This window comes from Oncorhynchus clarkii, chromosome 29 (assembly GCF_045791955.1).
Source record: "Oncorhynchus clarkii lewisi isolate Uvic-CL-2024 chromosome 29, UVic_Ocla_1.0, whole genome shotgun sequence".
Lineage (NCBI taxonomy): Eukaryota > Metazoa > Chordata > Actinopteri > Salmoniformes > Salmonidae > Oncorhynchus > Oncorhynchus clarkii.
The window spans coordinates 30,312,378-30,329,732 of NC_092175.1; positions in this window are offsets into that span (position 1 = coordinate 30,312,378).

Sequence of the window (17,355 nt, forward strand, 5' to 3'; positions counted from 1 at the left end):
TACTTTGATTAAATTATCATCAGGATTGTACATGTCTTCCTTGATTTTAGGCATTTTGAAATCAGTGTTTTACCTGAAACACCTGATGCTCAGGACCCATGTAGTACCACAGCCTCCCAGTCGGAGTAGCCAATCCACACAGAAACTCACTGTGTCTGTTCTGCAGGGATGGAGGAACAGTCCACCTCTCCCCTTGTATTGGCTTTAATTGCTGCTCCATTTCCCCGTTCTTCTCCCCATAATTGCTTGCTCTCTGGCCCTAGAGAGATGCTTACGTCATCACCTTGTGCCAGAGCAGGTAGCAAGGTCTAGTGAGCAAATCTGAGGACTGTTAGGACATGACACCAAGTTCCCAGATTAATAGAGGGGAATGAAACCCCTGAGCATTCCAGGAGCCTAAATTATCTGTCCTGGACCCCTCTGAGTCATTTGGTCACATTCAGTCAAAAATAAGTGATGGCTGCTGCCAGGTATTCTCAGGGGGGACCTGCCTTGACAGTTGTTGCTGTGAAAGGCTTGGGCATATACAGTGCATTCGGGAAGTATTCAGACCGACTGACTTTTTCCACATTTTGTTACGTTACAGCCTTATTCTAAAATGTATGAAATAAAACATTTTCTTCATCAATCTACACCCAATAAACCATAACGACAAAGTGAAAACAGATATTCAGACCCTTTGCTATGAGACTCGAAATTGAGCTCATGTGCATCCTATTTCCATTCATCATCCTTGAGATGTTTCTACAACTTGATTGTAGTCCACCTGTGGTAAATACATTTGGTTGGACATGATTTGGAAAGGCACACACCTGTCTATGTAAGGTCCCACAGTTGACAGTGCATGTCAGAGCAAAAACCAAGCCATGAGGTCAAAGGAATTGTCCGTAGAGCTCCAAGACAGGATTGTGTTGAGGCTCAGATCTTGGGATGGGTACCGAAAAATGTATGCAGCATTGAAGTGTGTGGCCTCAACACAGTGGCCTCCATCATTCTTTAATGGAAGAAGTTTGGAACCACCAATTCTCTTTTTAGAGCTGGCCGCCCGGCCAAACTGAGCAATCGGGGAGTAGTGCCTTGATCAGGGAGGTGACCAAGAACCTGATAGTCACTCTGACAGAGCTCCAGAGTTCCTCTGTGAAGATGGGAGAACTTTCCAGAAGGACAACCATCTCTGCAGCGCTCAACCAATCAGGCCTTTAAGGTAGAGTGACCAGACGGAACACACCCCTCAGTAAAAGGCACATGACAGCTCGCTTAGAGTGTGCCAAAAGGCACCTAAAGGACTCTCAGACCATGAGAAACAAGATTCTCTGGTCTGTTGAAACAAAGATTGAACCATCCCCACAGTGAAGCAAGGTGATGTCAGCATCATGATGTGGGGATGTTTTTCAGTGGCAGGGACTCGGACACTAGTTAGGTTCGAGATGAATGGAGCAAAGTACAGGGAGATCCTTGATGAAAACCTGCTCCAGAGCGCTCAGGACCTCAGACTGGGGCGAAGGTTCACCTCCCAATAGGACAACGACCCTAAGCAATCAGTCATGACAATGCCAGAGTGGCTTCGGGACAAGTCCTTGAATGGCCCAGCCAGAGCCCAGACTTGAACCCGATCGAACATGTCTGAAGAGACCTGAAAATAGCTGAGCAGCGACGCTCCCCATCCAACCTGACAGAGCTTGAGAGGATCTGCAGAAAAGAATGGGAGAAATTCCTCAAATACAGGTGTGCAAAGCTTGTAGCGTCACACCCAACAAGACTCAAGGCTGTAATCGCTGCCAAAGGTGCTTCAACAAAGCACTGAGTGATGGGTCTGAATACTTATGTGATATACTTATGTGCAAGAATTTCTAAAAAACGTTTTTTTTGCTTTGTCATTATGTGCTATTGTGTGTAGATTGATGAGGGGAAAAAACAATTTCATCAATTTTAGAATAAGGCTGTAATGTAACAAAATAGGAAAAAGTGAAGTGATTTGAATACTTTCCGAATGCACGGTGCATAGCACCAGGTTTTAGGTTAGTGTAGCAACTCTTTTTAGTCCACACAGATGTCGCCTGCGCTTTAGGCTACACCACTCATAATATTTCAGTGGGGCCTCCAGAGGCTAATATGGAGTGTGGTAATGAGCCTTCACACCAGGGGGCACTAGAACAGCTTATCTGACAGGCTCTGGCAATAATAATCACCGTCATCGAAGATTCACCAAGACTCAAAAGATAGCCTACAATCACTCATAGATTACATCCTGGTTTAAAAGGTCAACTCATTAGCCCACACTACCTAATTGCTGACAAGTGATCACAGAATAAAAGGGCCAAAATACTTAACCCTAATTTGATCCAGAGGCGACGTAGTGCTATGGCTGACTCTGTAAAACAACACATTTCACTGCACCTATCCGGTGTCTGTGACAATATTTTTTTTTCTTATTATTTATGTTGTACCTAATATTATCTTGGAGCAGTTCATTAAGGGATTAAACGGATCATGTTTGTCCTTTTGTCCTTCTGACCGTAAAATGTAAGGAAGAAAAAGGCGAGTGCAGTTTTTAGATTGTCCACAAGGTGGAACTTCAGTCTCACAGTTAGCACATCGCAAGTGATGCTTGGCCCTTGTGATCATATGCTGTATCTCACTACTAGAAATCTTGTCTGTGGTAAAAATCAAGCATTTCTATTGGGCTACAGCTATTGATCCTCATATGATGGATAATTTTGCTTTAGATATGTCAAGATAAAACGGATAGTGGTAAATGTCTCTCCTTTGGTGTTTCTGGGATTGAGAGCACTGGTTGAGAGAGATAAATCAAATCAAATTGTATTTGTCACATACACATGGTTAGCAGATGTTAATGCGAGTGTAGCGAAATGCTTGTAATGTCCCTAAACAATGGGTGCCCTTCTCTTTTGACCCTCTGTTACAAAGAGCCTTGAGCTTCTTCTAGAGAGTTTATTTGTCAATCTTTGATCTTCTCCTTCATGTGAAACCATTTTATTGTGTAGAGGTCAGAGGCAAGGCGTGGCTGGGTGGAGTCCTGAATCCTTGCCTGTTTGATCTGTGAGGTCAGTTTGAACTCACCTGTGATGTTTTTGTCCAGTGTCCACTTTTTTTGTGTTCCATTTCATGTCAAACAGAGAGTCCTCACTGATACTTTGAGGACACGGCTATTGATCAAAGAGGAACGACAAAGTGAGTATCCACTATCCACACAATATAGATTGTTTTGCGGCAAAGCCTTCATGCTCCGCCAGTTAATTTTTTGTTCCACTCAGTAGGAATACCCTTTCTCCTTTCCGCTAAGCTAGTTGTCGCCTGCTGGGTGAGTGAGGGTTGCATTTGTTGTGTAATCCCTGAACTGGGTCATCTAATGGCTATACACTTTTTAAATCACAGATCCTATTTTCATCATAAAAATAGTTATTTTAATCCATTTGAAGTTTAGAGTGAATATGACACAGATTATATACCATAATACAGCTGATAACGCCAGCATAACAACATCTCCCCAAAATGTTTCCATGGAAAATTGAGATTAGGGAGGCACGTGGGCGCATGCTGACAATAGGGTGCCAGCCCTGTGCCACCATAATAACATGGTACTGTTTTGTCTGGCATCTCAAGTGGAGGAGAGGCTGTGTTGTGTTGGCTCCAGCTGCCTTCTGCACACAAAATCCCACAGCTTCAGATGCTATTTCATTCCTCCAATATTTGTGGATCTAACAGGATCCAGCTTAGCCTGAAATCCAGACCTGTTTTGTCTTAGTATACACTCCTTGTACTCTGTGTCATACAGTATGTTTCGCATCAATCAATTAATATTTTATAAATCCATTTTTACATCAGCAGTTGTCACAAAGTGCATGACAAGTAGTGGAAAAGAGTGGAATGTTGTCACAAACAAACTGGTACCCAGGCAAGATCCAGGTTTCTTTTGATTAGTATTTCTAGTACTACCACTGCCCTTTTGTCTGACCCACGGAATAAGATATGCTTTCATATTCCTTTTCTGTGTTTTTAGGATATTAGGAGAGTGTTCATATTTGACATCAAGGCAGCATAATAAAAACAGTTTTTATTGTCACTGAATAGGTACAGGGAAATGTGTTGTTTTACAGGGTCAGCCATAGTTGTGTGGTGCACCTGGCCCAAATCAGGGTTAAGTGCCTTGCTCAAGGGCACATCAACAGATGTTTCACCTTGTCAGCAAGGGTATTCAAACCAGCGACCTTTCGGTTACTGTCCCTCTAACCGCTAGACTACCCGTCGTCCTAATAGCTGACCTAGAGACTGTTTCATCACATCCAGTGTTGGGCTGGGGTCAGCTACTACGTGGGAAGTGCTGATGCACAACAAAGTACAGTGTACAGTGCCTTTGGAAAGTATTCAGACCCCTTGACGTTTTACACATTTGGTTACGTTACAGCCTTATTCTGAAATTGTTTAAATGTTTTTTCTCCTCATCAATCTACACACATCACAATGATAATAATAATAAAAATAATAAAAATAATGACAAAGTAAAAACAGTTTTTTTGTCATTTTTGCAAAAAAAAAAAGTTTTCAGACCCTTTACTCAGTACTTTGTTGAAGCACCTTTGGCAGTGATTACAGTCTCGAGTCCTCTTGGGTATGACGCTACAAGCTTGACAAACCTGTATTTGGGGAGTTTCTCCCAATCTTCTCTGCAGATCCTCTTAAGGTCTGTCAGGTTCAATGGGGGGCGTCGCTGCACAGCTATTTTCAGGTCTCTCCAGAGATGTTTGATCGGGTTCAAGTCTGGGCTCTGGCTGGGCCACTCAAGGACATTCAGAGACTTGTCACGAAGCCACTCCTGCGTTGTATTGGCTGTGTGCTTAGGGTCGTTGTCCTGTTGGAAGGTAAAACCTCCGCTCCAGTCTGAGGTCCCGAGTGCTCTGGAGCAGGTTTTCATCAATCAAGGATCTCTCTGTACTTTGCTCCGTTCATTTTTCCCTTGATCCTGACGAGACTCTCAGTCCGTGCCGCTGAAAAACATCCCCACAGCATGACGCTACCAACACCATGCCAGGTTTCCTTCAGACGTGATGCTTGGCATTCAGGCCAAAGAGTTTAATATTGATTTCATCAGACCAGAGAATCTTGTTTCTCATGGTCTGAGAGTCTTTTGGTGCCTTTTGGCAAACTCCAAGCGGGCTGTCATGTGAATTTTACTGAGGAGTGGCTTCTGTCTGGCCACTGTACCATAAAGGCCTGATTGGTGGAGTGCTGCAAAAATGGTTGTCCTTCTGGAAGATTCTCCCATCTCCACAGAGAAACTCTGGAGCTCTGTCAGAGTGACCATCGGGTCTTGGTCACCTCCCTGACCATGGCTCTTCTCCCCCGATTGATCAGTTTGGCCGGGCGGCCAGCTCTAGGAAGAGTCTTTGGTGTTCCAAACTTCTTCCATTTAAGAATGATCGAGGCCACTGTGATCTTGGGGACCTTCAATGCTGCAGAAAGGTTTTGGTACCCTTTCCCAGATCTGTGCCTCGACAGAATCCTGTCTCGGAGCTCTACGGATAATTCCTTCGACCTCATGGCTTGGTTTTTCCTCTGACATGCACTGTCAACTACGGGACCTTATACAGACAGGTGTGTGCCTTTCTAAATCATGTCCAATCAATTGAATTTACCAGAGGTGGACTCCAATCAAGTTGTCGAAACGTCTCAATGATAACCAATGAAAACAGGATGCACCTGCAGACTCAATTTGGAGTCTGATAGCAAAGGGTCTGAAAACTTATGTAAGTAAGGTGTTTCTGTTTGTTATTTTAATACATTTGCAAAAATGTTTTAAAAAGTCAATTTTCGTTTTGTCATTATGGGGAATTTTGTGTAGATTGATGATGATATTTTATATTTAATAAATTTTAGAATAAGGCTGTAACGTAACCAAATGTGGAAAAAGTCAAGGGGTCTGAATACTTTCCGAAGGCATTGTAAGTATGTAAGAGCTTTGCTTCTCTTCTATTATTCACTAAAAACTACAAGACACAAAACACTAGGCTCTGAACTCCTAGCAAGCCTCTGTCTGAACTCCTAGCAAGCCTCTGTCTGACCTCCTAGCAAGCCTCTGTCTGAACTCCTAGCAAGCCTCTGTCTGAACTCCTAGCAAGCCTCTGTCTGACCTCCTGGCAAGCCTCTGTCTGACCTCCTAGCAAGCCTCTGTCTGAACTCCTAGCAAGCCTCTGTCTGAACTCCTAGCAAGCCTCTGTCTGAACTCCTAGCAAGCCTCTGTCTGAACTCCTAGCAAGCCTCTGTCTGAACTCCTAGCAAGCCTCTGTCTGACCTCCTAGCAAGCCTCTGTCTGACCTCCTAGCAAGCCTCTGTCTGACCTCCTAGCAAGCCTCTGTCTGAACTCCTAGCAAGCCTCTGTCTGAACTCCTAGCAAGCCTCTGTCTGAACTCCTAGCAAGCCTCTGTCTGACCTCCTAGCAAGCCTCTGTCTGAACTCCTAGCAAGCCTCTGTCTGAACTCCTAGCAAGCCTCTGTCTGACCTCCTAGCAAGCCTCTGTCTGACCTCCTAGCAAGCCTCTGTCTGAACTCCTAGCAAGCCTCTGTCTGAACTCCTAGCAAGCCTCTGTCTGAACTCCTAGCAAGCCTCTGTCTGAACTCCTAGCAAGCCTCTGTCTGAACTCCTAGCAAGCCTCTGTCTGACCTCCTAGCAAGCCTCTGTCTGAACTCCTAGCAAGCCTCTGTCTGAACTCCTAGCAAGCCTCTGTCTGAACTCCTAGCAAGCCTCTGTCTGAACTCCTAGCAAGCCTCTGTCTGACCTCCTAGCAAGCCTCTGTCTGACCTCCTAGCAAGCCTCTGTCTGACCTCCTAGCAAGCCTCTGTCTGAACTCCTAGCAAGCCTCTGTCTGACCTCCTAGCAAGCCTCTGTCTGACCTCCTAGCAAGCCTCTGTCTGAACTCCTAGCAAGCCTCTGTCTGAACTCCTAGCAAGCCTCTGTCTGAACTCCTAGCAAGCCTCTGTCTGACCTCCTAGCAAGCCTCTGTCTGAACTCCTAGCAAGCCTCTGTCTGAACTCCTAGCAAGCCTCTGTCTGAACTCCTAGCAAGCCTCTGTCTGAACTCCTAGCAAGCCTCTGTCTGACCTCCTAGCAAGCCTCTGTCTGACCTCCTAGCAAGCCTCTGTCTGACCTCCTAGCAAGCCTCTGTCTGAACTCCTAGCAAGCCTCTGTCTGACCTCCTAGCAAGCATCTGTCTGACCTCCTAGCAAGCCTCTGTCTGAACTCCTAGCAAGCCTCTGTCTGAACTCCTAGCAAGCCTCTGTCTGAACTCCTAGCAAGCCTCTGTCTGAACTCCTAGCAAGCCTCTGTCTGAACTCCTAGCAAGCCTCTGTCTGACCTCCTAGCAAGCCTCTGTCTGAACTCCTAGCAAGCCTCTGTCTGAACTCCTAGCAAGCCTCTGTCTGAACTCCTAGCAAGCCTCTGTCTGAACTCCTAGCAAGCCTCTGTCTGACCTCCTAGCAAGCCTCTGTCTGACCTCCTAGCAAGCCTCTGTCTGACCTCCTAGCAAGCCTCTGTCTGAACTCCTAGCAAGCCTCTGTCTGACCTCCTAGCAAGCCTCTGTCTGAACTCCTAGCAAGCCTCTGTCTGACCTCCTAGCAAGCCTCTGTCTGAACTCCTAGCAAGCCTCTGTCTGAACTCCTAGCAAGCCTCTGTCTGACCTCCTAGCAAGCCTCTGTCTGAACTCCTAGCAAGCCTCTGTCTGAACTCCTAGCAAGCCTCTGTCTGAACTCCTATTTTTTCTCAAAAGGCTGTGTGCTCCCTCCGCCCGAACCATTTTCCTAAACAGTGTCTAAATTAGAGGCTTTCAGTGAGTCTGACATTCAGTGGGTGAAATAACAGACTAATGCCACTCTGTCTACATAGTACTGTCAAACTGCCAGCAGGGCAGAGGAGAGGAGGGGGTTTCAGTCTGAGGCGACATCCTAATGGACGTTCTCTTTTGATGCCCCTCCGGTCCCCCTGTGAGCATGCAGCGTGTGCTGTCATCCCTCTCCAAACCTCTTCATTAGAAAATGGGGTAAAGAGAACAGGCTACTTGTTACTCTGCACAAAAGGTAACTGGCTGTGGTAACCATAGTGATGGGAGAGCAGATAAAGGAAATCCAGGTCATGTCTTTTTGTTTGAACCGCCTTAACCTCGCACTGTCCCTTCCTCCATACCCACCCACTAACCTCACACCGTCCCTTCCTCCATACCCACCCACTAACCTCACACCGTCCCTTCCTCCATACCCACCCACTAACCTCACACCGTCCCTTCCTCCATACCCACCCACTAACCTCACACCGTCCCTTCCTCCATACCCACCCATTAACCTCACACCGTCCCTTCCTCCATACCCACCCACTAACCTCACACCATCCCTTCCTCCATACCCACCCACTAACCTCACACCGTCCCTTCCTCCATACCCACCCTCCCCTCCAATTTCATACACGCCATACAATAAATATGGTGACAATGTTCAGACACGACATGCCCACACAGTCTCTACAACACCCTCAGCTTTCACGCCATCTTTGTTTTCATACAGTGTAACCAGCATGAAAAGCCCCTGAAACAACTCTTTATCTCCTGCAGTCGGTCAGAGGGGTGTGCCAGGCTCTGGTCTGGCTGTAGGTCTGCCTCATTCTCAACTGGCATTGAGAGAGACAAAGCCCTCTGCCACACTGACTGCACAGGCACTGACTGATATCACCTTACAAAGTGCAATAACACACACACACGCACACATACACACAAACACAAACATACACACACACATACATGTGGTGCGGGGTGCAGCTGTGATTCACCAGATGTGATGATAAGTATCTTCGAGGGAGAGAAAGCACAGTTCTTCCATACACACATGATGTCATCCTCTAGTCCTCTAGTGTTCACATGGTTTCCTGGCAGTGTGTGTGACTGAGCTCATCCCTAACCCTGGGCCTCTGGATGTAAACCACTTATGGCTCCTCAGAGCATGAACGGGGTCTCATTAGACACACAGTTTTATGGATGGGTCATCATCCTACTGGTACTGTCATCACTACTAATTCCTCCCTTTCCACCCGGTCTTCTGAAATCTGTGGCAACCAATTTCAACCCCACTGGACCCTCCAACCCTTGGCTTTCCTCATGGCCTGTCTGTTTGAGTCAGGGCTGCATATTGGGTCGATGTGATGACGCCCTGTCATGCTTCCTGCTGGTCAGCCACTTACTGATGATGTCACTGAGTGCTCCAGCAGAGTGCTGACTGAGCCGGGAAGGAACAGGAAGAGGCCGCCTGATGGATCCATTCAGACTGCTGCTGTGATAAAAAGCTTTCTAACAGCACAAATTAGTTTCTCAGAGTCATATTAGCTCATCGGCTCAATCATCAATGAATCTCGCAGAAAGTATAAAGGAGCTGCTGAAATATGATCAATAAAAGTGGTCACAGTGGTATTGCTGATTAACTTTGATCACGATGAGAATCATTATCAAAGTATTTAGACTGAAAACTGTGGTGCATGATGGTTAATGTTATTAACATGTGTATCGTTGATGGATTGGCTGACTGGCTGATTGACTGACTGACTGGCTGACTGACTGGCTGATTGACTGACTGGCTGATTGACTGGCTGACTGACTGGCTGACTGACTGACTGGCTGACTGACTGGCTGACTGACTGACTGGCTGACTGGCTGATTGACTGGCTGATTGACTGGCTGATTGACTGGCTGACTGACTGACTGACTGACTGACTGGCTGACTGACTGACTGGCTGACTGGCTGATTGACTGGCTGACTGACTGGCTGATTGACTGGCTGACTGACTGGCTGATTGACTGGCTGACTGACTGGCTGACTGACTGGCTGACTGTGTGTCAGACTTCACACCGTTCTAGTCTGGAGATTATGATTACATCAGTCTGATACACAAACAGGTGCTCCTTCCAAACCCTCTTTAAAAGATGAAAGATCAGGGACCATGTATCTGTATGTCATCTCAAAACACAGCCGTCTTACCATCCTTTAAATAGAACACAGCGGACATTTACATCACTTCACTTTTATGAAGAGAAATATTCATGCATATACACGTTTAATATGCATCTTGAACTGTTTGTATGATCGGATCCTTTGTTAAATTATTGAGGGATGAAGCTTTTGGTTTTCTAGAAACACCACCAGGGTGATAAAATGCAATTTAGCACAAACTGAATTATGGGATCCATTTTCAGGTCAGGATTTGATTATATGATCCTTATTAGATCACAGCTGAAATGAATATCAATGTTTTTATTTGTTTGGCTAGATCTGACAGCATGGTAGCTGATGAGACACAACAGCTTTAATATTTGATAGTCTAGTGTCAATCACTTCTTCTGTTTCCACTGAATTACTTACAGGTAGTGGGTGAGTTTCTATGGGCATGTACAGTTCTACCAGCCTGAGCCAAGACCCTCCTCCTCCACCTGTCTCCTATAGTTCTACCAGCCTGGGCCAGGACCCCCCTCCTCCACCTGTCTCCTATAGTTCTACCAGCCTGGGCCAGGACCCCCCTCCTCCACCTGTCTCCTATAGTTCTACCAGCCTGGGCCAGGACCCCCCTCCTCCATCTGTCTCCTATAATTCTACCAGCCTGGGCCAGGACCCCCCTCCTCCACCTGTCTCCTATAGTTCTACCAGCCTGGGCAAGGACCCCCCTCCTCCACCTGTCTCCTATAGTTCTACCAGCCTGGGCCAGGACCCCCCTCCTCCACCTGTCTCTTATAGTTCTACCAGCCTAGGCCAGGACCCCCCTGCTCCACCTGTCTCCTATAGTTCTACCAGCCTGGGCCAGGACCCCCCTCCTCCACCTGTCTCCTATAGTTCTACCAGCCTGGGCCAGGACCCCCCTCCTCCACCTGTCTCCTATAATTATACCAGCCTGGGCCAGGACCCCCCTCCTCCACCTGTCTCCTATAGTTTTACCAGCCTGGGCCAGGATCCCCCTCCTCCATCTGTCTCCTATAGTTCTACCAGCCTGGGCCAGGACCCCCTCCTCCACCTGTCTCCTATAGTTCTACCAGCCTGGGCCAGGACCCCCCTCCTCCACCTGTCTCTTATAGTTCTACCAGCCTAGGCCAGGACCCCCCTGCTCCACCTGTCTCCTATAGTTCTACCAGCCTGGGCCAGGACCCCCCTCCTCCACCTGTCTCCTATAGTTCTACCAGCCTGGGCCAGGACCCCCCTCCTCCACCTGTCTCCTATAGTTCTACCAGCCTGGGCCAGGACCCCCCTCCTCCACCTGTCTCCTATAGTTCTACCAGCCTGGGCCAGGACCCCCCTCCTCCACCTGTCTCCTATAGTTCTACCAACCTGGGCTGGGACCCCCCTCCCCCACCTGTCTCCTATAGGTCTACCAGCCTGGGCCAGGACCCCCCTCCTCCACCTGTCTCCTATAGTTCTACCAGCCTGGGCCAGGACCCCCCTCCTCCACCTGTCTCCTATAGTTCTACCAGCCTGGGCCAGGACCCCCATCCTCCACCTGTCTCCTATAGTTCTACCAGCCTGGGCCAGGACCCCCCTCCTCCACCTGTCTCCTATAGTTCTACCAGCCTGGGCCAGGACCCCCCTCCTCCACCTGTCTCCTATAGTTCTACCAGCCTGGGCCAGGACCCCCCTCCTCCACCTGTCTCCTATAGTTCTACCAGCCTGGGCAAGGACCCCCATCCTCCACCTGTCTCCATAGTTCTACCAGCCTGGGCCAGGACCCCCATCCTCCACCTGTCTCCTATAGTTCTACCAGCCTGGGCCAGGACCCCCCTCCTCCACCTGTCTCCTATAGTTCTACCAGCCTGGGCCAGGACCCCACTCCTCCACCTGTCTCCTATAGTTCTACCAGCCTGGGCCAGGACCCCCCTCCTCCACCTGTCTCCTATAGTTCTACCAGCCTTGGCCAGGACCCCCCTCCTCCACCTGTCTCCTATAATTCTACCAGCCTGGGCCAGGAACCCCTCCTCCACCTGTCTCCTATAGTTCTACCAGCCTGGGCAAGGACCCCCCATCCTCCACCTGCCTCCTATAGTTCTACCAGCCTGAGCCAGGACCCCCCTCCTCCACCTATCTCCTATAATTCTACTATCCTGGGCCAGGATCCCTCTCTACCAGCCTGGACCATGTCCCTCTCTACCAGCCTGGACCATGTCCCTCTCTACCAGCCTGGACCATGTCCCTCTCTACCAGCCTGGACCATGTTTCTCTCTACCAGCCTGGACCAGGATCCCCCTCCTCCACCTGTCTCCTATAGTTCTACCAACCTGGGCCAGGACCCCCCTCCTCCACCTGTCTCCTATAGTTCTACCAGCCTGGGCCAGGACCCCCCTCCTCCACCTGTCTCCTATAGTTCTACCAGCCTGGGCCAGGACCCCCATCCTCCACCTGTCTCTTATAGTTCTACCAGCCTGGGCCAGGACCCCCCTCCTCCACCTGTCTCCTATAGTTCTACCAGCCTGGGCCAGGACCCCCCTCCTCCACCTGTCTCCTATAGTTCTACCAGCCTGGGCCAGGACCCCACTCCTCCACCTGTCTCCTATAGTTCTACCAGCCTGGGCCAGGACCCCCCTCCTCCACCTGTCTCCTATAGTTCTACCAGCCTTGGCCAGGACCCCCCTCCTCCACCTGTCTCCTATAATTCTACCAGCCTGGGCCAGGAACCCCTCCTCCACCTGTCTCCTATAGTTCTACCAGCCTGGGCAATGACCCCCCATCCTCCACCTGCCTCCTATAGTTCTACCAGCCTGAGCCAGGACCCCCCTCCTCCACCTATCTCCTATAATTCTACTATCCTGGGCCAGGATCCCTCTCTACCAGCCTGGACCATGTCCCTCTCTACCAGCCTGGACCATGTCCCTCTCTACCAGCCTGGACCATGTCCCTCTCTACCAGCCTGGACCATGTTTCTCTCTACCAGCCTGGACCAGGATCCCCCTCCTCCACCTGTCTCCTATAGTTCTACCAACCTGGGCCAGGACCCCCCTCCTCCACCTGTCTCCTATAGTTCTACCAGCCTGGGCCAGGACCCCCCTCCTCCACCTGTCTCCTATAGTTCTACCAGCCTGGGCCAGGACCCCCATCCTCCACCTGTCTCTTATAGTTCTACCAGCCTGGGCCAGGACCCCCCTCCTCCACCTGTCTCCTATAGTTCTACCAGCCTGGGCCAGGACCCCCCTCCTCCACCTGTCTCCTATAGTTCTACCAGCCTGGGCCAGGACCCCCCTCCTCCACCTGTCTCCTATAGTTCTACCAGCCTTGGCCAGGACCCCCCTCCTCCACCTGTCTCCTATAATTCTACTATCCTGGGCCAGGATCCCTCTCTACCAGCCTGGACCATGTCCCTCTCTACCAGCCTGGACCATGTCCCTCTCTACCAGCCTGGACCATGTCCCTCTCTACCAGCCTGGACCATGTTTCTCTCTACCAGCCTGGACCATGTCCTCTCTACCAGCCTGGACCATGTTTCTCTCTACCAGCCTGGACCATGTTTCTCTCTACCAGCCTGGACCATGTTTTTCTCTACCAGCCTGGACCATGTCCTCTCTACCAGCCTGGACCATGTCCCTCTCTACCGGCCTGGACCATGTCCCTCTCTACCGGCCTGGACCATGTCCCTCTCTACTGGCCTGGATCATGTTTCTCTCTACCGGCCTGGACCATGTTTCTCTCTACCGGCCTGGACCATGTCCCTCTCTACTGGCCTGGACCATGTTCCTTTCTGCTAGCCTCTTGGACATCTGCCTCCATGACTCATCGTCTGTTTACATCCTCGTCAATCCAAATCAAATGTATTTGTCACATACACATGGTTAGCAGATGTTAATGCGAGTGTAGCGAAATGCTTGTGCTTCTAGTTCCGACAATGCAGTAATAACCAACGAGTAATCTAATCTAACCTAACAGTTCCAAATCCACTACCTTATGCACACAAGTGTAAAGGGATAAAGATCCGTCAACATAGCAGCCCCCCTCCCCATTGCCGGCCCTTTTTCTCATGTTTCCCCAAAACACCCTCTAAAGATCTGCTCTCACCTCACTCCTACATGGTCTACATGGTGCATCAAAGTGTGTTGTTGGCACAGTAATAGCTAATTCACTGTAGATAATCTGTTCATCATTTGAACAAATTGCTAATTGACTCATGTTGAAATAGTATGTGTACAGTAAACTAGGTGTCAAAGGAAAACACATAAACTTCATCTGATTTAGGTTCTCTGCGGTGGTAAACGTAGTCAACATTTAATAAGATATTTTGCTGTGTTAGTTGTATAATGGGTTTTCTGTTGTTTTGTAATGTGTTACTTTTGTGAAATGATTTCACTAAACGTTGAATTGAGAATACAACACCGTATCACGCTCGTGATTATTTCTCCCCTGTTTTCAGGGGCGTAACACCCCCAGGTGTACCCTAGACACCATATGTGAATTGATTGCCCCCCCATCTATCTTCTGAGCTCTTGCTACTAGGTGACCTAAACTGGGACATGCTTAACACCCCCGCCATCCTACAATCTAAACCTGATTCCTCCAATCTCACACAAATTGTCAATGAACCTACCAGGTACAACCCCAAATCCGTAAACACGGGCACCCTCATAGATATCATCCTAACTAACTCAACCTCCAAATACACCTCTGCTGTTTTCAATCAAGATCTCAGCGATCACTGCCTCATTGCCAGCATCCGTAATGGGTCTGTGACCAAACGACCACCCCTCATCACTGTCAAACGCTCCCTAAAACACTTCTGCGAGCAGGCCTTCTAATCGACCTGGCCGGGTTATCCTGGAATGACATTGACCTCATCCGATCAGTAGAGGATGCCTGGTTATTCTTTAATAAAAGTTCCTTCCTCACCATCTTAAATAAGCATGCCCCATTCAAAAAATGTATAACTAGGAATAGAAATAGTCCTTGGTTCACTCCAGACCTGTCTGCCCTTGACCAGCACAAAAACATCCAGTGGCGTTCTGCATTAGCATCGAATAGCCCCTGTGATATGCAACTTTTCAGGGAAAGTAAGAACAAATATACACGCAGGTAGGAAAGCCAAGGCTAGCTTTTTCAAACAGAAATCTGCTTCCTGTAGTACAAACTCCAAAAAGTTCTGGGACATTGCAAAGTCCATGGAGAATAAGAGCACCTCCTCCCAGCTGCCCACTGCTCTGAGGCTAGGAAACACTGTTACCACCGATAAATCCACTATAATTGAGATTTTCAATAAGCATTTCTCTACGGCTGGCCATGCTTTCCACCTGGCTACCCCTACCCCGGTCAACTGCCTGGCACCCTCCACAGCAACCCGCCGAAGCCCCCACCATTTCTCCTTCACCCAAATCCAGATAGCTGATGTTCTGAAAGAGCTGCAAAATCTGGAGCCTCTCTTTCTAAAATGATCTGCTGAAATTGTTGCCCCTATTACTATTACTAGCCTATTCAACCTCTCTTTCGTATCATCTGAGATTCCCAAAGATTGGAAAGCTGCCGTGGTCATCCCCCTCATCAAAGATATATCCCAAATCAAATCATATCAAATGTATTTATATAGCCCTTCATACATCAGCTGATATCTCAAAGTGCTGTACAGAAACCCAGCCTAAAACCCCAAACAGCAAGCAATGCAGGTGTAGAAGCACGGTGGCTAGGAAAAACTCCCTAGAAAGGCCAAAACCTAGGAAGAAACCTAGAGAGGAACCAGGCTATGTGGGGTGGCCAGTCCTCTTCTATCTATCCTACCCTGTCTTTCTAAGGTCTTTGAAAGCCAAGTTAACAAACAGATGACCGACCATTTCGAATCCCACCATACCTTCTCCGCTATGCAATATGGTTTCAGAGCTGGTCATGGGTGCACCTCAGCCACGCTCAAGGTCCTAAATGACATCATAACCGCCATCGATAAGAGACATTACTGTGCAGCCGTAGTCATCGACCTGGCCAAGGCTTTCGACTCTGTCAATCACCACATTCTTATTGGCAGACTCAACAGCCTTGGTTTCTCTAATGATTGCCTCGCCTGGTTTACCAACTACTTCTCAGACAGAGTTCAGTGTGTCAAATCGGTGGGCCTGTTGTCCGGACCTCTTGCAGTCTCTATGGGGGTGCCACAGGGTTAAATTCTCGGGCCGACTCTCTTCTCTGTATACATCAATGATGTTGCTCTTGCTGCTGGTGATTCTCTGATCCACCTCTACGCAGACGACACCATTCTGTATACTTCTGGCCCCTCTTTAGACACTGTGTTAACTAACCTCCAGACGAGCTTCAATGCCATACAACTCTCCTTCCGTGGCCTCCAACTGCTCGTAAATGCAAGTTAAACTAAATGCATGCTCTTCAACCGATCACTTCCCGCACCCACCCGCCTGTCTAGCATCACTACTCTGGATGGTTCTGACTTAGAATATGTGGACAACTACAAATACCTAGGTGTCTAGTTAGACTGTAAACTCCCTTTCCAGACTCACATTAAGCATCTCCAATCCAAAATTAAATCTAGAATCGGCTTCCTATATCGCAACAAAGCATCCTTCACTCATGCCGCCAAACATACCCTCGTAAAACTGACCATCCTACCGATCCTCGACTTCGGCGATGTCATCTATAAAATAGCCTCCAACACTCTACTCAACAAATTGGATGCAGTCTATCACAGTGCCATCCGTTTTGTTACCAAAGCCCCATACACTACCCACCACTGCGACCTGTACGCTCTCGTTGGTTGGCCCTCGCTTCATAATCTTCGCCAAACCCGCTGGCTACAGGTTAACTACAAGTTTCTGCTAGGTAAAGCCTCGCCTTATCTCAGCTCACTGGTCACCACAGCAGCACCCACTCGTAGCACACGCTCCAGAAGGTATATCTCACTGGTCACCCCCAAAGCCAATTCCTCCTTTGGTCGCCTTTCCTTCCAGTTCTCTGCTGCCAATGACTGGAACGAACTGCAAAAATCACTGAGGCTGGAGAATCATATCTCCCTCACTAGCTTTAAGCACCAGCTGTCAGAGCAGCTCACAGATCACTGCACCTGTACATAGCCCATTTATCTACCTCATCCCCATACTGTATTTATTTATGTATCTTGCGCCTTTGAACCCCAGTATCTCTTCTTGCACATTCATCTTCTGCACATCTACCATTCCAGTGTTTATATTGCTATATTGTAATTACTTCGCCAAGATGGCCTATTTATTGCCTTCTCCCTTATCTTACCTCATTTGCACTCACTGTATGTAGACTTATTTTTTTTCTCTACTGTATTATTGACTGTATGTTTTGTTTATTCCATGTGTTTTATCATGGCCAGGTCGCAGTTGTAA